We start from the raw sequence: 24281 nt of genomic DNA, 5'->3' as shown, positions 1-24281 counted from the left end.
TGGTGGGCACCTGTAGTCCCAGCTACTTGAGAGGCTGAGGCTAGAGAATCACTTAACCCTGAGAATTTGAGGTTGCTGTGGGCTATGACACCATGGCACTCTACCCATGGTGACATAATGAGACTCTGTCTCAAAAAAAAAAAAAAAAACAAGCAAACTAAGAATTCTAGAAGAAAATGTTGGGAAAACTCTTATAGATAATCACCCTAGGCAAAGAATTTATGAAGAAGACCTCAAAAACAATCACGGCAACAACACAAATTAGCAAATGAGATTTGATTAAATTAAAAAGCTTTTGTACAGCTAAGGAAACAATAAGGTTGTGAATACAACCTACAGAATGGGAGAAAATATTTATGCTGTATATTTAACAAAGGGCTAATACTCAGAATCTATAAACAACTCAAACAAATCAGCATGAAAAAAATCAAACAACTCCATAAAAAGTAGGCAAAAGTCATGACCAGAAGCTTTTCAAAAGAAGATAAACTAATGGCCAATAAACACATGAAAAAATGCTCATCAGCTCTAATTAAGGAAATGCAAATCAAAACCACAATGAGATATCATGTAATTCCAGCAAGAATGGCATTTATCAAAAAATTCCAAAACAACAGATGCTGGCAATAAATGCAGACAGAAAGCCACACTCATACACTGTTGGTGGGACAGCAAACTAGTACCTCTATGGAAAACAGTATGGATATTCCTCAAAAAACTAGAAGTTAAACCTACCATTTGATCCAGCAATCCCACTTTTGGGCATTTGCCCAATGGAAAAAAAGTCATTTTGTCAAAAACGCACAGGCACTTGAATCTTTGCTGTAGCACTATTTACGGTTGCAAAGATGTGAAGTAAACCCAAACATATCAGTACATGAGTGGATTAATAAAATGTGATAGATGTATAAAATGGATTATTACGCGGCCACTAAAAAAAGTGAACTAATACCTTTTGTAACCACCTGGAGGCCCTTCTTCTAAGTGAAGCATCACAAGAATGGAAAAACAAACACCACATTGTACTCACTATTAAATTGGAACTAACTGATTAACACCCAAGTGCACATATGGTAGTAAAACTCAATGGAAACCAAGAGGTGGGAGGGGTAGGGAGGGAAGGGCAGATCATAACTAATAGGCACAATGGCCACTATCCGTGTGATGAGCACACTTGTAACTCAAAGGCAGAAAAGCAGCGCATGTAACCAAAATGTTTGTACCCCCTTAGTGTTCTGAGATTTAACAAAATGTAAAAATAAATAAAATATTGTAATCAAAGTTAAATTTACTGACCTTGATAAATGTACTATAGTTGTCAAAGAACATTCGTGAGGAATACACATGGAAATATTTAGGAATAAAGGATCAGGAGATATGGAATTTATTCTGAAACGATTCAGGAAAAAAAAAATCTCTCATGTTCAGACACCAGCAGTTGTCCTCTCTTATAAAGAGCATTTTTATTTACAAATGGCACAAAAAGTCTTTTTTCTTGCTTAAAAAATTGCTAATGTGACAATAATGTTGAATATATGTCACTATTTGGGAAATCTATTTTAACAGTTTGTCAAATAGCAACTTTCCACCATTTTTTGTACCATTAGCGTAAATGTCAGCACACAAATAACATTTATTCTAATTATCATGTATTCGTGCAAAAACACGAATAACATTTATTCTAATTATCAACAGAGTTTTAGCTTCAAATTTCCCGTAACAATCTCAGAGAAACTCAGCGGCCCATGGATCACTTGTTTCAAAAACACAAGTTCTAATCCTTGTGTTCTGTATCTTTATGAAGAGCAGAGTAAGGGGAAATGAGCATGAAATTTATGTTATCTATACACACACATCCTGACTCTAAGCAGTATAAAGGAATTAAAGCATGACTCTGAAGAAGGCTGCAGAATATTCTTCTTTCATACTTTCTTGTGTTGTTTTTGTTTTCATTAGGAAAATTTTCAAACAATCACAAAAGTAGAAAAACTAATATTGTGACTCCCCGTTATGTTCTATGTAGATTAAACTGGTATCAATAATTTGCCATATTTGCTAGTATAGGGCTCAAATAGTTTCAAACAAATTTCAGACATCACCACATTTTAACTGGTATCATACTCGATCTAGCCCATCTTCAAGGGTTCCCTTCCACCACCACACCAAATGTCTTTCCATAACTAATTTGACTTCTTTTTGGATTTGAATCCAGAAAAAAAGGGTTTGTACATTGATTTGACTACTATGAATCACTAAGGAGACCAGGTCAGTTTACATGCAGACTGTCCCACATTGGAGATTTGTCTAATTGCTTCCAAATGGTGTTATAGATCTTCTTTCTTGCTTCCCCATATTTAAATAAACTGCAAGTTCGATCTTAAGGTTTGGCAAGACTTAGATCCAACATTTCTGGCACTGCCACAAAAACATTTTATGAAACAAGGCAAAGGCCCGTCTTTCTAGAACGAGCTGGTGGCAGTTGGAACTATAAGCAGGTTTATCTATCATTGCTTTTTCTTCTTCGGAATATGTACAACCCAATCCTAGAGTTGGAAAGATAGAAAAGAATATCTTAGCTGCATGGTCACCTGTTAGAACTGAAGGATACCTTCATGGTAGGGATCTAGGCTAACTGGCTTAACCAGGGGCATGCAATTGTTTAGAGGAATTTCAATAGCGTATTTGCTTAGCTGTGGTCATTTAAAAAAGCAAATATTGTTATTCAAAATAGGAGTTACTATTCACTCCCATCATTAGCCTGCCCAAATACCCTAAAAAATGGTAATATTTCTACTTCATCAGGAAATATCTTTCAGTGATGGATAAACTGAGGAGATGCTATAGGTAATTAAGAGTTTTTAATTTATTTATAGAGCATTCTAGAATCATTGAACAAGAGATTCCCCACCTTTGTTGTAAATGTGGTTTCTTGTAGGTGGGCGTTCACAAGTTTCTGAATTAATGACCTTGGTTAAAATAAATCACAACTAAGGGAGGGCAGACAGAAAAGGGGGACCAGACTATTACGGCAGTTCCCAATAGCATCAGCATAATTAAGATTCTATTAGGTTTCTTGGAGGTTAATAATTTCACGGTGAAGATAATGCTCAAGGCTGACATTTGGCATACAAATATTTGGCCCAGAGCAATATTTTTTTAAGGACAATCTAATTAAGCCAGTCAGTGAAGGCAGTAAAGTGGGGGTAAAAATGGCTAATCTGAAACCACAGAGAGAATTTTTTCCATTTCAGAAGTCTTGTCATGTCTGGCTGTGGTGAGAAAGCAAGTATCATGAATTCTTTGGAATGTACTACTAAAAAGAAAACCCTCTTTTCAGTCTCTTCCTATATCAACACTTATTCCCCAGGTAGAAGAATAACCGTTCAGTGATGATAGTACTTTTCATGTCTTTTTTTTTAAATAAATGTGAACAACTCCAGCAAAGGACTAGGATCTAGGTGGCAAAAGGGAAGCTTTAGATTATGGTGCGTATGTAAACGGAAACATCTGCTACTATTGTGTTTACCAATTACTCAACTTGAGAACTGCAATTTTGTAAGGAAAAAAGACTTTCATCATGTAAATATCAGATTGCGAAGAAACACCCTCTCAATGAGACTGAAACTCTGTCCAAGGTTTACACGCCACTCGGTTTAGCTTGGCGCCTCCACTTGGAGCTTTGGCTGGCACTTGAATTACTCTGCTCCTGCCGAGTTTTGATTCTAGGCTCAGTGATTTGCTTTAGCAGCCACCTGAGTCCCAGCTCAGATAAAACTTTAGGATCAGGAAGAGGGGCAAACCTCTGGCCTGCAATCTTGAAAATTATAAGCAGAATTTCCTGGGCTGTGGGGAAGATGAGTGAATTCATGGAAACACACTCTGTTGGTATTGTTTAATCTGGATTCACTTCCTAGACATATGTTTTAAGTATAAGGCAAGTCCTCCAGGCTTTGCTAACTTTTCCTAGGAACCCATAAAGGCCAAAATTAGTGGCAGAAATACAGTTTATCTTTTAGGAAAATAGTAATTCCTCTTGTGAAAAATTCAGTCTGTTTTCTCTTTAGCAATCTTATCAGTCAGTAGAAGGGAATACCCTGTTTTACATACGGAGACTCAATCAAGCTCAGAGATGGGTGGGAAGGGGAGTTACCTGCAGCAGGACTGCAGGACAGATGCTGGAATGAGAATAGTATCTTCCGCAAATAACCACCCGTCCATTTCTGTGCCTCGTCTCACCAGTCCTACCCCCAACATAGAAACAAGCAAATGAAACTAGTTAGCACAATTCTTAGGATAAAGAAAATTGACACCTGTTGAATACTAGGTGCCAAGCAGAATTCTAAGTGCTGAAAATATAATAAACTATTTTACTCTCCTAGATGGGACATGTGAGGCACAAAGTAGTTAATTAATTTGCTCAAGGTCATAGTTCATTAGCAGCAGGATGGGGCTTATGAACTTGAGCGGCAGTACTGTTCTCTCTTAACCATGATGCTGTCCCCCCCACCCCCGTAATACTCAAGTCACATTTGACTTCTGCAATTACAAGAGACACAACATATAATATATAAGGTAACAAACATTATTGGTATACTGAGGACTTACACTTTTAAGAGGGGCCTGTAGTATTACACTTTTAAGACAGTTTTTTCCTTTCTTAAAATGTATATACATTTTTTGGTACCCTCTGTATTGTATCAAAACCATGGGCTTTAGCTAAGAGACATATAAAAATTGGCCTTCGTACAGTCCACCATCCTTCATCCTCAAAGGCCAAAATTCAAAAAGGTCTGAGATCTGTAATGGTTGGGGAATTTTATTTTGCTCGTTTGGCAGCAAAACCTGCCTTAAAACTATTACTAGTTTTATTTGTTGCAATAGTGCAAATATTCACACTTTTGATAAAGAAATAAAATCACGTTTGATTCATTTGGTTTCAGATTCTGGTCAGACCCTGAAAATACCTGTTGTACAGAGTGGCCATAAAGTTCATATGCGGTTTGAAATAGTTCACCATTTTAAATTGCACACAAACTTTATGGTTACCCTGTCTATGATATATGCATTGTGTTATTTCAAAAAACTGACAAATTCTGAGTTTCAAAACACAGGAATTTCTGAATTGTGGACTCATACGGATGTATTTTTTTCAGCCTCATAACATAGCTATTGAGTGGCAAAACTGGAATTGAGGCTTAGATCTTGAAACCCTGTCCTCCGATAGAGCTCTTTGGCATGGGATCTATGCTTTCTTGACTTAGGGGAGGATTCGGAATGCCGATGGTGGGCTACGCAGATGGGAGGGTACGCCAGGCCACAACCGGCCCCCAGCAGCAGCTCTTACCCTCGGCCTGTTTCCATCTTTCTTTTCTCCCTTTCGTGTCTTCTCTTGCTCTTTACCACTTATTCATCTGTTAACTTCCTTCTCAAATTAACCCTACCTTTATCTATTCCCCTCCAAAAGAGCAAAAAACCATCTGCTCATTACTTTCTGATCAGTCTTAACTTTCCAAAGTACCCTAGCCTGACCTGGCTTCTGATTATTCAGCCTGTTTCCTAAGCTAATAACTCATGGTGGAATCTTCAGCGCTAGTGAAGAGCACTTGGGGATTATATGATTTTTTTTTTTTTAATGCTTTCAAAATGATACCACATCTCTCTGCCTCATTATTCATGAATGTTGTCAGAGAATCTGGTTTCTACTTATTGGGCAGGGCTAGTTGTCTGGGTTCATTTAGGACACGTGTTCAAACCCCCTCTCCCATAGGAAAGGTGCCAAAAAATCCGGAAAACTTCTTTGTCAGAATGGAAGATCGCCATCTCTAAGCTAGTTTTGGCTCTATCACCAAACCTTGGCAACTGCATTGTGAACTTTTCAGAGAAAAAAGATGTATACCAGGGTGGCGCCTCTGGCTGAGTGAGTAGGGCACCGGCCCCATACACCAAGGGCTGTGGGTTCAAACTCCACCCTGGCCAAACTGCAACAAAAAAATAGCCGGGCATTGTGTCAGGCACCTGTAGTCCCAGCCAGGGACTACAGGAGGCTGAGGCAGGAGAATCACCTAAGCCCAAGAGCTGGAAGTTGCTGTGAGCTGTGACATCATATCACTCTACCAAGGGTGACAAAGTAAGACTCTGTCTCTAAAAAAAGAAAAAAATAAAAAAGATGTATACCATGTCAACCATCTCATCAGTCCCCTGGAGAATAAACACTACACAAAAGCACAACTGTCTTTCTTTCTTCTATTGGTTTAGGCCTTGGAGGCCATTAGGCGTAAACCATTAGCCCTTGGAGTCAAGGATTATGTCATTTGGTCTGTCTTGTAAATTCCCAGCCCAGGAGTGTCTTGTAGGTGTCCCTCAGAGCTACTGAGAACCAGCCCCTATGGAGAAAGTGAAGAGGCTGCCAGAAGAATCAGGAGATGGAATGCAAATGAGGAGTGGGAGGACAGAGTTTAAGAAGGCCCAGAGTTCACTCAGGAGCCTTCTGCAACAAAGCACCAGGAAGCAGAGAGAAAAGGGAGAACAGGGAGGAAAGAAAGTTCCAGGGTAAGAAAATTTCTGACTAAGATGAAATCTTTCCATTCTTTGCAAAAGGAAGAACATTTCCCTTTTTTGTGAAAATAAGTTGTTTCGGCCTGGAAGAGCATCTTCACCAGTGACAAATTACTAATGAGAGCTACTGGCCTGGCTTCCGTTCTAAGCTATACATCCCCAACATTCAAATCCCACCATGAATCCCATTCTGGTCTTAGAACTAAGAAACTAGAGTTCTAAAAATCTTTCTAGCTATGTTTAATAAAAAGCAAATCATACTATCTGTGGGGAAATGGCTTATGCTTCTCTGAAGAAGACACGAGTTTGATGTATGATGAGAAAAGTTCCTTAGTGTTAAATTGAATTGACAGAATCTAAGTGCCTGATTTGGGGGGGTGGGGGGTGGAACATAAAGTATCTCTACATATGTTAGGCCTGACCAAAGACTGGTTAGAAATCAGATTCTTAAACACACAGTTACTATTCAAAACATATGCACTTAAAGGCAGCAGTTGTTGTTAGTGCACTGGACTAGTCCCTAAATGAAAAAGAGAACACACCCCTTGTTTTTTGTATTTTAAATTTGTGAAATAATTCTCAATGACTTGTTAAACAATAATTACTTTATTGTCTATAAATGTTGAAAATTGTTCAAGGTCCTAGTTCTTATCCCTTCAAAATACTTGCTGTGTAAAGAAGGCTTTCCATGTAATTTTAAAAATAAAGAAATAGGGGCAGCGCCTGTGGCTCAAAAGGGTAGGGCACTGGCCCCATATGTCAGAGGTGGCAGGTTCAAACCCAGCCCTGGCCAAAAAAAAAGAAAAAGAAATAGTTTAGGTGGTTTTGAACATATCTGGTTATACTGTTGGTATATCCAACGTCACATAAAAGTAAATTTCTTCACAGTATGTATAGTTTAGGCTGATTGATGGGTAGTTTTTTCAGCATTTACTTGGGTGAACTGTATTTTGCTTGTTTAGGTAAATATTATACATTAACCGGTCAAATACTTTGCAATAGAAAGGAAGGGAATTTGGATCACTCAGCTAGAGCTACCATAACAAAATACCAGAGATTAGGTGGCACAAGAGAAACGTATTTTTCCACAGTTCTGGATGCTGGAATTCCATGGTCACGGTCTCAGGAGGGTGGTTTCTGATGAGGTCCCCCTAGCTGGGTCACAGATGGCCACTTTCTCACTGCGTCCCCACATAGCCTCTTGTCTGTGTGTACTCCTGGTGTCTCTTTCTCTTCTTCTGACGGCATTAGTCCTCTTTATTAGGATCCCACCCTTATGACCTCATTCAACCTGAAATATCTCCTTAAAGGCTCAGTCTCTAAATATAGTCACATTAAGGGTTAGAGCTTCAACATGTGAATTTGGGGGAGGACATAAGTCAGGCCATTACAGAGCGATAATAACCAGAGAATATTTGGGTTTTAGAATTCAATCTAAATACTTGCTCTACCTGCTTGGCTTTTATAAAACTTAATCTTGATCTTATTTGTAGTGTCTGAGAAATAGGCCAAAGCAAGAAGAAAGAATTATCTCCATTATCTACAGAAAAAAATCCCCTTAGTGGTAGAAGAGGACAACACCCATGGTGTTGAAAACCGCAAGCTGTGTTTGTTCCCTCGGTGCCACAGTAATATTTTTGTCATATTTAATTTGCTACACGTTCTCATCACTACAGGCTGATACACAGAAGTTTTCTTGTTTTCTAACGTCTATGGACACTGTTAATTTAAGGCTGAATCTCACAAAGCAAATAGCTACACCTGCTTTATTTATTTCCAAAAACGTCTCATAGGAATCGGCAAATTAGAATTCAATTGATTACATTTGTTGTCTAGTTGACAGGTAGCATGATTATTAATATACTTTCAAAATTTCCAAATTATTTTTCCCTTAAATCTATTGGGTCTCAAGAATTTCTTTTTTTTTTTTTTTTTTGACAGTGCCTCAAGCTGTCCCCCTGGGCAGAGTGCCATGGCATTACAGCTCACAGCAACCTCCAACTCCTGGGCTCAAGCGAGTCTCCTGCCTCCGCCTCCCAAGTAGCTGGGACCACAGGCGCCTGCCACAACGCCCGGCTATTTTTTGGTTGCAGCCGTCATTGTTGTTTGGCGGGTCCGGGCTGGGGATTCGAACCGCCACCTTAGGTGTACGTGGCTGGCGCCTTAGCCAGTTGAGCTATAGGTGCCGAGCCGGGTCTCAAGAATTTCTAAGCTGCATTCTCTGTTATGCTTAAAACTCTTACTTACAGGGTATAAGTACTTAGCAAACACACATTCTTTGAGGTTTCTTCCACTACCATCTTTATTTATTTATTTATTTTTTGAGACAGAGTCTTACTATGTTGCCCTTGGTAGAGTGCCCTGGAGTCACAGCTCACAGCAACCTTAAATTCTTGGGCTCAAGCGATTCACTTGCTTCAGCCTCCGGAGTAGCTGGGACCACAGGTGCCCACCACAACACCTGGCTATTTTTTATTGCAGTTGTCATTGTTGGTTAGCTGACCTGGGGCCAAACCACCAATTACAGTGTATGTGGCTAGTGCCGTAACCACCGTGCTATGGGTGTTGAGCCCCACCACCATCTTTAATCCTGCCCATAAAGAGTATTTGATCTTGCTTAGAACTCATCTGTGGAGATCATTAAATCAGTCATGGGAAGCAAGGATGAGTTGGCAGAGAGAGAGAGAAGGGGAAAAAAGCAATGGCTAATCTAGAAAAGCAGGGAGAGAGCACAGGGTAATATAGCTCCATGGTTAAGATTATAGCATCAAACAGACTGGAATTGAATCCCATCTCCCAATCAATAGCTGTGTAACAGTGGAAAATTATATTTGAAGGAATAATGAACAACTAATATTCCTGTTGTAGTAATAACTCAGGCACATTGAATTTCTACAAATACATGCTGCTTCACCCTCCAGAGAACACTGATAAAGAGGATAAGGAAAAGAAATTAAACTATACAAGGGTACAGTTCACTGTAAGGCTCACTGCATAAGAAGACAAAACAAACACAAGAATTAGCACTAAAATTTCTGAAGATAATCAAAGTTTCTAAAAGAAAATATAAAATGACATTTAAAATTATTAAGGTAATTTAAAGGAAACAAAGAGTTTCTCTATGCATAAGAATAGAAAGATGTGAAAAAGAACCAGACAACTTTATAATTAATAAAGGCCATGAAACCAAGAAAAAAGCATTTTAGGAGGATTAAACAACAGATTAAATTAAGAAAAAAAAATAGTGAGCTGGTTAGTAGATCCAAAGAAATCATCCAAAATAAAATAGAGAGATTAAGAGATTAAAAATATAAAAGAATATTAGAAGAAATGGCATAGGCTCAATAAAGAGACAACATAAATGTGAGAAGAGTTACAGAAACAGAGAATAAGATATATGAAAAGAATATGTCTGATAGTTTTTCAGAATGATTAAAGGGAGATATCCTTGGTTTTAAGAGGCATAGGTCTTTAATGAAGTATATAAAAATAAATTTAAATTTAAACCTATAAAATAGCAAAGAATATCTTAAACAATTAGAAGGAAAAGATAGGTGATCCTACCTAAAAATAATCAAAATAAAAGCAAATTTCCTATCAGCAATATTAAAGATCAAGAGATAATATCTTAAAAACACTGATAAAGTATAAATATCCAAAATTCTGTATTTATTCAGGACTAAAGAAAAATGAATACATTTTCAAGCAAAGTTTGAGAATCATTTTCTGAATCAAGCACTAATGGATGACCTTCTCTAAGAAGGAAACTGAACCAAGGAAGAAGCAGATAGCAATGATGAATTAATAAATTTATACACATTGGTATATACAAATAAGCATTGACTATTAATAATAAAAGAGACTGATTTGAGAAAGTTGAAAGTAAGATACAACTACCATATCAGACAATAATAACAGAAGATGGGGATTGATGGAGAGAATTTCACTCTCAGGAGAAAGGTAGCAATATTAATTAACCTTAGACTTTTTTAAAGACAAGTATTCATTTTAAAACCTGAATGATATGATAATAATGGAAGGAGGTAACTTCTAAAACAGCATAGAAAGAAAAAGCAGAATAAAAAAAACTTAATGAGTTCTTTCAAAAGCATAAAAGAGGAAGCAATATCACAAGTTAAAAAAATAAAACAAGCTACATTAGTAATTTTAACAATAATAGAGAACAGGAATCTAGACATCAGCAAGGTACCAAAATTCAACTTTCCAGCACTTATTCCTCCTCCCACCGAACCAGCAATATGAATAATCATCCATACATAAAAATACCTTTAAAATACGTAAAAGCTGAGGAAATTGTATGGGAGATTACAGCACCTAGGTGTAGCACAGCAAGAAGAAGAGATGCACCAAAAAGGGTAAGACAGGTAGTTATACATTACCCACATCATCCCTCCTCTAACCCCAGGCAGCACAGTAGGAAGATAAATACCCTCTGCTTGGGGGAAGGAGAGGGAAGCCAGTGCTGAACTTTGCCTCAGACCTCAACTCTGGGCCTGCCTTAATAAAATCCAACACCAGGAAGGCCTTCATAGTCCTAGACTCTAGACCACTCAAGCACTGAGACTCTAAGATAGCCCAATTACCAGGACAACCTCAGTGGCCCCAGGATCCAAACTGGCTCCAGTAATGGGTCAGCCCCAACATTCCTGGCCCCACCTCAGTAGCCCTATCCCAGGCCCACTCTGTACCAGGCTAACCCCTACAGACTCAGGCTCCGTCGGCCCCAGGGCCAGGCCAGTCCCTTTCCCTAGGTTCCAACCACCCCCACCACTGAGCAGGCCCACATGGATACAGGCTCCATGTACCTCCTCTCACAGACACAGCTACAGGCTTACCACTGTGGACTCAGCATATCCACCCCAATGGACCAGGCTCTAGGCCCAGTCCCATAGACCCAGCACCAGGCCCACCTACCTGCTGATCCAGGCACCTAGGCCAACTTGCCTGATGACTCTAGCAGTAAGCTCATTTACAAATCATGTTAGAAGACTTAGTTAAATCTCTGAATGGACCAATTGGTGAAGGGTTTTCCCAGATAAATTCAGTCTGCAAAGACTGGAATAAGTCCCTACTTCTTCAAATGTGTGGACATCAATGTATAATCAGAAGGATTAAGGTCAGAGAAATATGACACCAACAAAAAAAACAAAGCAGAAAACTAACTCTAAAGAAATAGATTTATGGACTCTTTGATACAGAATTTAGAATAAACATCTTTAAGAAGTTCAGTGAGCTATAAGAAAATACAGATATTCAACTAACCAAGATCAGGAAAACAATGTATGAATAAAATTTGAAGTTAAAGAGATAGAAACCATAAAAAAAAAAAAATCAAACAAATTCTGAAGCTAAGACACACACACTAACTGACCTGAAAAATTCCACAGAGTGTTCCAACAACAGATTCAATCAAGCAGAAGACAGAATCAGTGAGTTCAAAGACAGGATGTTTGAAATTATGCAACCAGACAAACAAAAAGAAATAGAAAGAAGAGGAATAAAGAAAGATTGCAGAATTTATGGGACAACATCAAAAGAGCTAAGTTTCAAATTATAGGAGTCTGAAAAGAAGAGAAAGACAAAGGGCCAGAAAGCTAAAAGAATAACAGAAAACTCTGCAAATCTGAGGAAAGATATAAATATCTAAGTATTAGAAGGTCAAAAGGCTTCAATCAAATTCCATTCAAATAAAATTATACCAAGACACATTATAATCAAATTGTCAAAAATCAAAGGCAATGTGAAAATCCTGAAAGCCCCCCAAGAACAGAACATATCACATACAAGGAGCACCAATTAGGCTAGCAGTGGATTTCTCAGCAGAACCCTTATAGGCCAGGACAGAGGATGATATATTCAAAGAACTGAAGGACAAAAATCTCTCAACCAAAAATACATCACCTGGCAAAGCGGTCCTTTAGAGAAAAGAAAGTAATAAAGTTTCTCAGACAAACAAAATCTGAGGGAGTTCATTACCACTAGACATGTCTTACAAGAAATGTTAAAGTGAGTACTTTAAGCTGAAAGAAAAGGATGCTAGTTATTAACACAAAAACATAGGCAAGTATTATGATATAAATCTCCAGTCTGAATAGCAATATAAGATCAAAACTTTTGACGTGTAGCTAAAGCAGTACTTAGAGAAAAATTTATAGCCTTAAACATTTCTCTTAGAAAGAAAAAAATAAATTACTAAGAGTTCAACTTCAGAAAATACCTAAAGCATCATAGGAAAATTCAAAGACATCAGAAGGAATGAAATAAAGATAAGTTGGCGAAATAAAAAGCAAAAACAATAGAAGTCAACAAAATCAGAAACTCTTTTCCTTAAGACTAAACAGACAAACTGCTGGCCGTGTTGATCAAGAAAAGTATAAATTAATATTGTCAGAAATGAAAAGGGGAACAAGCAGATAAAATCAGTTTTAAAAATCATCTAAGCTAAATGCACAATGGTATCTGAACTGGATCCTGGAACTAAAAATGAGCATTAATGAGAAACCATTTGAATCTGAATGAAGTTTACTGTTTAGTTACTAGCAACATACCAATGTTAATTTCTCCATTTTGGAAGAGGATCATGATCATGTAAGACATTAGGAGAAACTGGATGAAGGGTATACAGAAACTGATGTAACTTCCTTGCAACTTTTCTATAAATGTAAAATAATTCTGAAGCTAAAAAAATTTTAAATCATCTGGGGAAAAGTGTATGCAAAAAAAGGAGGAGTGAATTTTGCTGATTCTAAGGCTGTAACGTATCCTATTAGTCCCAACAGAGAGCATCACTTCTGTCACTAAACAGACAATGTAGCTAAACCATAATAAAAGCTACTGTAAAAGCAAAATTTCAGGTGAACACACTGAACCAAAGTGATCCAGAGGTCAACATTTTCAGAAGCAAGGAACTTTGAGGTGAATATATAAAATCCTTTGGGGTATTTGGTTCAGAAAAATATTCTACCAACATATATTTATATAACTTTTTAAAAATTATTTGTTTATTTTATTTTTTGAGAATCTCACTTTGTAGCCCTCAGTACAGTGCCATGTCATCATAGCTCACAGCAATCTCAAACTCTTGGGCTTAAGTGACTTTTTTGCCTCAGCCTCCCAAGTAGCTGAGACTACAGGCACTTGCCATAACACCCAGCTATTTTTTTTATAGTGATGAGGTCTCGCTCTGGCTCAGGCTGTCTTGAACCTGTGAACTCAGGGGATCCACCTGCCTTGGCCTCCCAGAGTTGCTGGGATTACAGGCATGAGCCACCGCACCTAGATATATAACTGTTTTATATGAAGGCAAAATATTTCTAGAGCTCTTCACTGGATAAAAAAGTGCTCATAATTATCTGCTGCTCTATATAATTTATGTCACTTAAGAACATCAAAAGAGCTCCACTGTATGTTTTTATCCTTTTATATAGAGGGTGGGAAGTGTTCAGTGAGATTTGAAGCTAACTGGACAAATCCTTATGAGCTGGTTTATTTCTACTGCTTGAAAAAGATGATCCTAACAACAGACTCTGCACAACCCCACCTCTACCCTTTTACTTGGGAGCCTGTGCTGTTGGAAGTGCCTCTAAACTTTACACGGTATTTTAGAAATCCAAAAACCAATTTTAACTCTGATTGCCAAGAAAGTATATAGGAAGGCTGTATTTTTTCCACTGGTCATCCTCCCCATGTAAGGCTGAGATTACCCATAAAGACCCCAACAGCACCAGCAACTCCTGGTTTGTGTTTATTTTAGGGTTTGTAGGGGTGGGTGTTGGTAGAAATGGCATCTCGCTCTGCTGCTCAGGCTAGAGTGCATTGCTGTGTTTGTAGCTCGTTGTAACCTTGAACTCCTGAGCTCAAGGGATCTTCCTGCCTTAGCCTCCCTAGTCACCGACCCTACAGGCATAAGCCACTGCACCAGGCCTGTGTCTACTTCTAACCTCTATTTGAACACATTGCTTTGGATTCCTCATCTGTTAAAATGAGAATAGCAAATGGACACATCTCAGGGCTATTGTGCAGATTAAATGAGAGAATCATCTCAATTATCACGCAAAAAAAGGTGCTGACAACAGTGCCTGGCACATAAATCACTTAATAAATATTGAATGAGTAGATAAACGGATGAATGAATAAATTTTTCTACTACCTCTAGAAAAGCCGTAAGTACCTGCTATACTCCCCCTTGTGCCTGGGCCACTCTTCGGATTACAGGCAGCTGGAGTGTTGATTCCAGTTACTGGGAAGCCAAGTGCCTGCTCTTAGCCTACAATGAAGCTCCAGAATGTTGCCTGCCCTGCGGGGTATGCCGTTATTTCAGCCAGTTTCTAATTCAAATGAAACTTTGCTCTTTTGCCCCACTACAAACAATTTTTCCCACTTTAAGTTTCAACTGAAATATATGAATAATACCTTCAGAAAATGTCTAATAAATTTGTTTTCCAGGGAGTCATCTGGTGCTATTATGAATAGATTATTTAGGTCCCAAGGTACGTGTGTGCCCAGACGGCGCTGGATTGAAGGGGAGTTGGGTAAGTTCTCCAGATAGGAGAATGACTTCTTCCTTAATGTGCTGAACCTTATCAACCTCAGCACCCCCTGGCCTAGGGAAGATGAGAACATGATCTTTCATACAGCCCTGTCTTTCTCCACTGGCACAGCCCATGTGTGAGATTTCAACACATTGCTTTCCTCATCTAGAAAGGTGGCGTGCCTTTCCATATGAACCCTGGGTTGGCCTACTCAGCCAGTCTGGACCTCCTGAGCAAATAAAACTGCGGGTAAAGTCCTTACATCCCCAGCCTGAATCTGACAGAGTCACAGACCCTTCCCATCGCCCTGCCTCATGCCCCATCTCAAGCGCTCCCTGCATCAAAGTGTGAGTAGCGTTACCACTTCCTTCTGTTCCTGCCCAGACGAGATGTCTCTGCCACCCTCTCCTTTCCTCATTCTTTTTCTCTATTCTTATAATTGCTCTCCTTTCTATACACAGAGCAGGCTGTAGGCTCCAGTCCTCAGAGCTAAGGCCTGGCTATCAGGTGCCTGCTCTTACAGGGACTCTGCATTTGATTCAAACTGTTGAACCTAGGGTGAGGAATGAGAGGCCACTCTGGAGTCTTCTCACTTGAAGTCTCACTTTGCAAGCAACAGAAACTATGGCTGGCTTGAGCAGAAAAGAAGCTGCTTGCAAAGGATAGGAGGGAGCTCACAAACTCTTCAAGGACACTGGGCTCAGAGAACAAGGAGCAGCACAGAGCCAGCCCAGAGAGGCCCTCCTGTCCCCCACAGAACATGAGCGGCTGCCTGTCGGTGCTCCTGCAAACCAAATGGTTTCTTGCCTGTTTCTGCTACTTGTGCCACTGTCACCCCTGTTCAAAGACTGGGATGATGTGTCTGACGGATCCAGCCTAGGTCACACGCCTAAATTTTAGCTGCAAGGAGGACTGGGAAAGGGGATTTCTGGCCATTAGGGAGGAAATTTCTCAAACACAGAAAGGTAGTTTATATACTAGATAGCCAAAACTGACAAATGTGAATTGCATTGGCCTTACCCTTCTCCGTTCTATTCCTCACCCGTTTCCTGAAAACAAGCACTCACGTAACGCCCTCTCCACCTCCCATGTCCTGGGCGTCCAGCTCTGAGTTCCTACTTCAGATGCAGTGTGTGGTTCCTAGCTCAGGACCTGTGACATAGCTTCCTATTTCTTTTCCAAAATTTTCCTTATGCCAGTTTTGAAAAGAAAGAAATGTCATCTCTCCCAATTCATCCCCACAGACAGGCTAAGAAGGCTTAAGCAGGCATTTTTCTTCTCTGCTTTCTCCTTTCCTTACTCTGAAGTTTAACACATGCTTACAAACTGTATGCAATGTCAGATAAGATTCTTTACTTACTAAATTTTACCATCACTGCTTTTGGAGTATATGGGTCCAGGTTGCTGGGAAGACATAAGCTTATTAGCGCTTGTAGGAACCTAAGTTGGCAAACAAGGTCTTGAAGAAAACGTGTGCCTTTTAGGGGACACTATCACACAAAGGTCCCCCAGATGCCGAGGCTCCCGCAGAGACTGAGCGGTAGAAGGTCATCGGCTGAGGGGGAAGATGCTCCTGCAGCCCCTCCCTGATGATCACTAGAAAGGCCTTTGTACTCAGGCCATCCCCCTGCCAACATTCAGTTCCCAAGCTTGTCCACTTGTATCTGTCTACCCATGTCCTGGAAAGCAGCCAGCCAGCCTACCAAGCCTGAAAGGAGGGATGCTAGCCACAGAGAGACTGCTTGTCTCCTGTCTACAGAGAGAAGACAGCAGGACACCAGAACAGCTGCTGGAATGGAGAGGAAGTGGGCAGCTGCAAGCAGGGTGGTCAGAAGAAATGCCTTAAAGATGCTCTGAGATGCAACACATCACAAATCACCCATCTCTACTCAGCCAAGCAGGCAGAGCGGCCTGTTTAGAAGCGACCAGGAGCATGAGACTCTTTCTGAACAGAAGTCTGGGTCAGGAAGCAAGTCAGAGCAGCAGAGTCGCCAAAGAAGGTGAGGCATGTCACACGCTGACAGCGGTTCCGGTGACCCAATCAAAGCCTCTTCTGTGTGACCCTCTGGAACCTTCTCCAAATACTTCAGAGGACCCAGGAAAGGATCACATGGTTTTAGATGCTTTTTGGTTTAATACAAAAAAAAGTGGTTTCAAAATCCTTCCAATTCCATTCAAGTGCTTACTAGCACATTACTCTCTACATAGCACAGACAGCGTGCAAAGTCTTTTTTTTTTCTGAGACAGCATCTCATTTTGCTACCCACATTAGAGTGCTGTAGCATCATCACTCACGGCAAACTCAAACTCTTGGGGCTCAAGAGATCCTCTTGCCTCAGCTTTGCAAGTAGCTGGGCCTACAGGTGCCCGCCATAGCACTGGCTATTTTTAGAGATGGGGCTCTCTCTTGCTCAGGCTGGTGTTGAACTCCTGAGCCCTTAGGTGATCCACCTTCCTCAGCCTCCCAGGGTTTAAACTTCAGGATTTGCTTTGTCATGCCAAGCTTATCTGAAGTTCTTTTAAACTTCAGGATTACACGTGTGAGCTGCCGTGCCTGGCCTCCGTATGGAAACTCTTGATGGTAAGGTCATTATGGGCATTAGAACAGAGATCTCAGTACCTCGGCATGACAAAGCAAATTCAAAGGGGAAAAAAAAATAGTAAGAACCTCTGGCAAAAGAAAGATAACAGGCATGGAGCCCAAATCCTGGCCTTCAATGCCAGCAAGCTCTAATCTAAAGGAAAACCCAGTAGGCTGTACAATTCCTCCTGTCTACTCAAAGGAGACTACAACTTTTTATGGCCCCTGCACTGTACGTGTATGAGGCAGTAAGCAGCTTCACTGAAGCAGGCTGAAACACACACAAACACTTCGAAGGAGGGCGGGAGTGTGATGGCTTTCTCATATTGCCGCCATTCCACCCCCACAGCTTATCTGAAGTTCTTTTAAAGACTGATTCTGTAAAGGTGATTCTCCACAGGTGCATTGAAATATGATCCAAAAACGAAGTTATCTGGTGACCTGGGTCCTTAATTCAAAGATAGCATTCGCAGGCTCATAAAGTCACCCCGTGTTTCAGATTGGGCCTATTCACCACTCAGTACTCCTTTTATTAACTTCTCCAGATTCAACTGAATCAGTTATTTTGAAAAACTTACCAACTAAGCAAATGTACTTTTAAGTGTTTTTAAATGTTCATGCCTTATCATGAACAAATGTTTCATTTCCAATTTACTTTTTACAATGTTGAAAATCACTTCCACTGCATTAAACTAACCCTCCATATCCCCTGCCTCATCCTGACCTTTGGCAGAAGCCATTTTGCCAGAAAAAATAAATCTGAGGCACCTAACAAATATCTGGACACCCTTGAGTTGCTGATTGAAGATCCACGGTTGCAGAGGCCCAGTGTGTGGACATCAAAGATCGTGTCTCCGGTGAGCAGTAAAGAATCATGTCTTAATGCTTTGTAATTGGGTAACTGAGGTGAAGGCTATGTTAATTAGGAGGATGGAAGCACTCCAGTTTGTACAAATAGTCAACACATTGAATCCCATAATGGCATAAATATATTTATGATGTACAAATGACTTAATAAAAAAAAGAAGAAGAATCATGTTAGCAGCCTCACAGAGGACCTCAGGCCTCAGACCTCCAGGCTGGTTAAGGTCTTTTTTTTTTTGGCCCAATCTGCCCAATCTGTTGCTGTTCTAATAAACCATCAGTTTAAACTCCTGGCTTGTATATGACAAGACACGTCAGGCAAGACCTTGCTTGGTAGATACTGAGGGCAAAGATGGTTTCTACATAACCCCAATACATTTTATTTTATTATTTGAGATGGGGTCTTGCTATGTTGCCCAGGCTGGTCTCCCACTCCTGGCCTCAAGCCATTCTTCTGCCCCTACCTCCTGAGTAGCTGGGATTACAGACACATGCCAGTGTACCTAGCTTCAACTTAAATGAACTTCTTATCTGATGAGCTCACCAGGACAGCTGAATGCAAGTCAGTCAACTCAGACTGGAAAATTCTTGAGAATTATCCAGCTGGATGTTTGGCCTATTTCAATGTAATTAAAATGTAGATATTCTTCCTAACAATGACTGTCCTGAGACTATGAATAGGAAAAGGTAGAAAAGGCCACTGGGCAGTGACACGCTCAGAATAACATATAAAGTAAAAAGAGCAACAAAAAAGGAGCCAGGTGATTCTGGAGCTGCTGGAATGGGTCCTACCCACACAAGAGAGAACATACAAAGAGTGTGGAAACTGGTCATGAAAGATCAAAAAATAGATGGAGGGGAAAGAGATAAGTTCTAGAAAAGTCCAGTTTCTCCACAACCATTAAGTTTTAAACAAGTGATTCTGTGCTGCTAGATTTGCCCCTAAAAGTTTCAGTTTATTTCTGAAACTAAATAGCTTACAATGTTTTTTTTTTCTTTTCACAATACAAAGTTAAATTATAAATTTATTTGGGTTTCACTGATAGTTATACACTGATTTACTGATTTTAAATTCACATGTCTAGACAATGTACAAATAACTATATTAAGAGATCAAGAAGCAGTATTTTTTCTTTTGTAAAGTATTTATTTTCCAATCTGGGCCATGCTTTTTATTTTTTCCCCAAAGTCTCAAAAAATAGACTATTAATATTTATAAATAAAAATAGAAGATAATTGGAAAAAACAGATCATGCCAAATCTGTTGACAATAGAAAAAGAAGAAATACTTCAAATTCATTCTACTTCATCTGGATCTACCCAATATTAAAATTAGAAAAAATATATTATTATAAAGGGCAATTACAAACACTTATAAATAAGGATGCAATATCCTAAACAACATATTAATAAATTGAATTAAAAATTATTGTTCAGATAATGTACTTTGGTCAAAATTAAACCCAATTTATGTGAGAATGAGTCACTATGTTTCCTTTTTTTTTTTTTCCTTTCTTTCCTCCCCACCTCTTCTCTCTCTTGACCACTCTTTTTATATTCAGCTATGATTTTGCTCCAGAAGACCCTATGGAAAAGCTAGCTAGTTCAAGACGGCAAAATTAGAAAGCAAAGCATCTTGTTCTTCCAGTGTCCATCCTTAGGACCGCATAATGTTCGCAGAGCCAGGGGTGGGTGGTGTGGGACCACTTCTGTACCTCAGAGGCCTCCACACAATGACTACGGGCTGCTATAGCTCAATGACCAACCTCTCAGCCTCTCCAGGGAGGCCTGTGCTGAGATAGAGACTACAGAGAAAAGTCACCAGTGTCTCTCGAACTGCTCTACAGTTAGGAGGCAATTCCCCTAATAACGCACTGTGTGAGGATCTGAGCCAAGAGGTCCATACACAGTGGATTTTAGGCCCTCCATCTCCTCCAGACACCAGTAGCCACGGAGTTTTTGCTCTCTCCTCTAACACAGTGGTTTTAATGCCACGGCCCTTTAATACAGTTCCTGTGGGTTGCAACCCAGAGGTTGAGAACTGCTGTTCTAACAGGAGGTGGCACTTGGGAAGCCAGAAAAGCCTCCTAAGATGGAGTGTGAGAAGCTAAGCTGAAGCAGCACAGCTGACCTAGTCTGCTCAACCTTCCCCAGCACCTTCCATGATTATCTAGTTAAGGTTTTGCCATGATAGATGCTCATCTCAAAAGACTTCAGGGGAGGTACTCACACGCAGACAGTAAGTATCATTAGAGAAAAGTTACTTTGATGTTGTTTTCTCTGATGATTCTCTTAGATATTTTATTAGGGTAAAGGCTGCTTCTTTTTTTTTTTTTTTTTTACAACATTGTTAGAGTGAAGGTTACTCTTATTACTATATTATTAGAGTGGAGGGTACTTTTCTGTTGTTTAAACATGTTACATTGTTAGGGAAGACTCTTTTGATGTTGTTTTCTGTCAGATAAAGTTTTCTAGATTTGTTTCCTTGCATTTTATTATAAAAGTTATTAGAATCATAACAGAGGCAGAACAGATCTGAGAGGCTCCTCTCCCTGGTCTCTGGAATCAGTGGCCTTCTGCCAATAAAGCTTGGTGGACCTAATCCCCATCTCTGCAGATTGGCTGCACAGCGATGGGCTGCCAGACCCTCTTTGTCTGGTAACATTTGCCCAATTCTGAATTTTGGGGAGTGCAAAGATGTGCCGACACTTTTAAAGGAAGCAGAAAGTACCAGAGGCTTCTCCACGGACCTCTCCCGCTGCCGCGCTACCTTCCTAGACTCCCATTCAGTTCCTTTCCCAGTTTCCTACCTGGGACTCTCCTGTGTCCTCAGAGTTTGGCAAGTGCAACGGGGTGGATGTGAAGCAGCACAATCTGCTGGCCCAGCCACCCAGGCTGGATTCCAGCTGTACAGGGTGATTACAATCTTGAGTGCTGGCCCTTCCTAGAGAGAAAATGACCACACAAAGCCTCTGTTTGTTAAATTCCTAGACAAAACACCTGCCCTCAGGGGCTTAAGTTCCCTTTGTGGGAGTCCTTATCTTTTTCTTAACTGTAATAGTAGAGGTTGGATCTTGCTGATGCTAGAAGTTTGCATTCCATACAAATACCTACATGCTCTGTATACTGAATGCATTAGTCAGGACATGCACATAATAAATTTAAAAATTAGAGTATCAACTCCATGCATGGTCTTGTGCTGGGTGTTGCTGTATCAAAGTATTCAATCATGGTCAATTAGGATAAATGTATTTGCATAATGCTGATAAAGATCATATTCAATATATATGTTATTATGCCTAGATATAATTACACCTATAATTTGTTTCCTTAGGGGTTAATATTCCTTTGAAAAGAGATATTAATGCACACAACAATGGCACATCTGTTCCCTACAGGTTATGTCAGACTGATAACAACACAAGTCTACCTTGTGTAGTTTTACGCTTATTAACATTTTAACTGAATTAAGCAATGCTGTTAACTGGATGATGGCCTGATTCATCAGGACTGATGTGGAGGGTGACTTCTTTGATGTAACAAAAGTTATTTAAATGTGTCTAGAGACAGTGTAGAAAGTTGCCCTAAAACAAGTCATCCAGAGGTCTATTTTATAATCCCCGCACAGGGGGAAAGGCTGAGCCCTCGCTGCCAGCAGCCATCTGGGGTGGGGTGGGAGCTGTGGGAAGCACACACCTACTAATGAGAACAAGATAACCCATCCAGACAGTGATCTATGCTGCTTAAGAATGGGGTTTTGGTGACTAAGACTGTGTGTTCAAACTATATGAGCTGCGAAAGATTTTAGTGGAGGCCAGAGTTTCCTTTTTGAGCAAGATCAGTCTCTACCTGCTGGTATAAATCACTCCCAGCTGAAGGAAGTGGGCCCATAGCTTTTTCAGACACCTATGGTTGGGGACAGACTCAGGCTAACAATGATATAAACAGCACAGAAAAGACTCTCGGGGTAAATAGAAGGAAAAGATCCTGGCTCTCTCTAGCCACAGTTCTCTGAGTTCCATCTTCAAAGACAAAGCAGGGTCTCTGGAAGCCAGCAGCATCTCCCGCCACCGACTGCACTGGAGAAATCCTCTCCTGTCCCCGGCCTTGCACACACAGGCTTCAGCTGGGAGCTCTTAGGAAATTCTGATTCAGCAGGTGCTTCTGCTTAAGCTTGGCAGACAGGTGGTCCCTTTGCCCTGGACATCACCCGCTTCCAAAGGGATTTAAAGTGAGGCACGACGGGGAGACTGCTACAAATTCAGACTTCATTTCTCTTTATTTGCACCATCTTTCTTCTCTCTCTCATCTTTCCCTGTGTCCCTACCCGCTGGCTTCCCTTCTCCGCCTTCCATGCACTCCATGTCAAGGAGGCGATGCTTCCACTCTATGGGGGAATGTCCTCCCACAGCTATTCCTGCAGCCATGGGCAGCTCACCTCTGAAGTCTGGGCGGCAGTGCCCCCACCTAGGGAGTTGCGAGGAAGAAGGCCCCCGCATCTGCTTCCAGCTTCCCCTGTGTTGGAAGGAGACGCAGCTAGTAAAGATTTGTTTCTGGCCCTGAAAAGCAGCCCCTAAGTCCTGAGACCAGCTCAGCAGTGAAGGGGTTACTCTCCTGGGCGTGAGAGTTACGGGGTATAGGAAGTTGCCTGGACACTCTTCTCAGCTTGTCTGATGGAGATGCGACCTGGCACCACTGAAAAGCTTTAAGATTAATGGAGAAAAGGCGAAATCTGACAGCTTTTCCGCTGGTTTCAGTCCTCCTGGGTGGGCCGATTGGTCTTGAATGTCACTAGCTACTTAATCTTGTGTATCTGAAACAGACTGGCGTGTTTGGGGAACCCTGCTTGCTCTGTATAGACATCAATTGGAGAGGCAGATAAAAGGAAACTGCATAGAGTTTCTCCTTTAAGCCTTTCACCAGGCCTTTTCTGGATGCATTATTTAATTAGTGACCCCAGCAGACAACCATCCTGCATGGATGCTCCCGCCACACCCCTGGTGCTGCTGCCACTTTCCTGCCACTTACCTTTCCCCTGCTCTGTTCAGTGCAGACTCTCACCACCTCTATGCTCTTTTCACTCACCAACTTTCTTTTCTTTTCTTTTTTTTTTTTTTTAACTACATGGCCTTGCTTACTGTTCATCAACTGTGGGTGCCTTCTTGATCTAATGGCCAACAAATGGATCTCCAGAGACCTAGATCTACTAGCACAGATGCAGAGAGGGAAGAGGAGGGCAGGGAATCCTCAAGTGTGCCAATTTACCTGCGTACATGTCCCAGACAGATAGGGTTATATTACTGTTTCATAGCCAAAATGTGTTCCCAGGAACAGAAATTTAAAATCAAACCATGCTTTTTACATCCTCTTTGTCAAACTTAATGCATAAAAGAATCCATTTGAATTAAGTGTCAAATATCAAAGAAGAATGAATAAATAAAACAGTAATGTTTGCAGAGGAAGTTAAAGTACGTTGGCTTCTTGGATTTAGAAGCTAGGAATGTCTTTGTGGTTGCTGTAGGAAACAACCTGGTCTGCTGTGAGAAGCATCTGATGTGTCTTTTACATACATATCGGCTTATGGGGAACCTGCTGTAACCCTTAGGGATATCTACGATCAGGACTGAGCTTCCATTGGTGTATTTCAGATCATTTACCCTTACCCTTTTGTCACATTTCCATTTTCAAAACTCAGGAGCATGGTTGAGTATGCCATCAGGTGATGAACA

The sequence above is a fragment of the Otolemur garnettii genome, unplaced genomic scaffold (genome assembly GCF_000181295.1).
Source record: "Otolemur garnettii isolate 467f Iridium unplaced genomic scaffold, OtoGar3 scaffold00005, whole genome shotgun sequence".
Taxonomy (NCBI): domain Eukaryota; kingdom Metazoa; phylum Chordata; class Mammalia; order Primates; family Galagidae; genus Otolemur; species Otolemur garnettii.
The sequence above is the reverse complement of the archived record's forward strand: the minus strand, read 5'-3'. Positions refer to the sequence as shown.